Source organism: Apium graveolens, chromosome 11 (genome assembly GCF_009905375.1).
Source record: "Apium graveolens cultivar Ventura chromosome 11, ASM990537v1, whole genome shotgun sequence".
Lineage (NCBI taxonomy): Eukaryota > Viridiplantae > Streptophyta > Magnoliopsida > Apiales > Apiaceae > Apium > Apium graveolens.
The window spans coordinates 43,868,665-43,869,295 of NC_133657.1; the positions used below are offsets into that span (position 1 = coordinate 43,868,665).

Genomic DNA, 631 nt, shown 5'->3' on the forward strand with positions numbered 1-631 from the left:
AACGCCTTTAGTTGAGCAGTGATAGCCGTAGCTGTATCCACCTCAAGTACTCCTGCTACCTTGCCCTGTGGACATCTCTGGGTTGGATACTGATATTCATTAGCAGCCATCAGTTCAATTAGATCATAAGCTTCCTTATAGCTCTTTGCCCATAATGCTCCGCCTGATGCTGCATCGAGCATGGGTTTGGACTGTGCTCCCAACCCATTGTAAAAAGAAGTGATGATCATCCAATCAGGAATTCCATGATGAGGACACTTCCTAAGCATCTCCTTGTAGCGCTCCCAAGCTTCACATAGCGATTCTCCCGTTTGCTGCATAAATTGAGTAATAGCATTCCTGAGTGCAGCTGTCTTCGCCATAGGGAAGAATTTAGTAAGAAACTTCTGAGCAAGATCTTCCCAAGTAGTAATCGAACCAGATGGTAGAGAGTGTAACCAGCTCTTAGCCTTGTCCTTCAGAGAGAATGGGAACAGTCTCAGCTTTACAGCATCTTCAGAAACACCGTTGAACTTGAAGGTGTCGCATATTTCAATGAAATCCCTAATGTGTGTATTGGGATCTTCCGTTGGAGAACCCCCAAACTGGACTGAAGTCTGTACCCATTGAATTATGCTAGGCTTGATCTCAA

General features: G+C 44.8%; 1 non-coding gene across 1 annotated transcript; it reads left to right on the forward strand.

The window, feature by feature from the left end:
* Window positions 1-240: 240 nt before the first annotated feature.
* On the forward strand, window positions 241-347 carry LOC141699113 (small nucleolar RNA R71). The gene has a single exon (XR_012565599.1). It is a non-coding gene; the product is annotated as a small nucleolar RNA R71 (small nucleolar RNA).
* The last annotated feature ends 284 nt before the right edge of the window (window positions 348-631 follow it).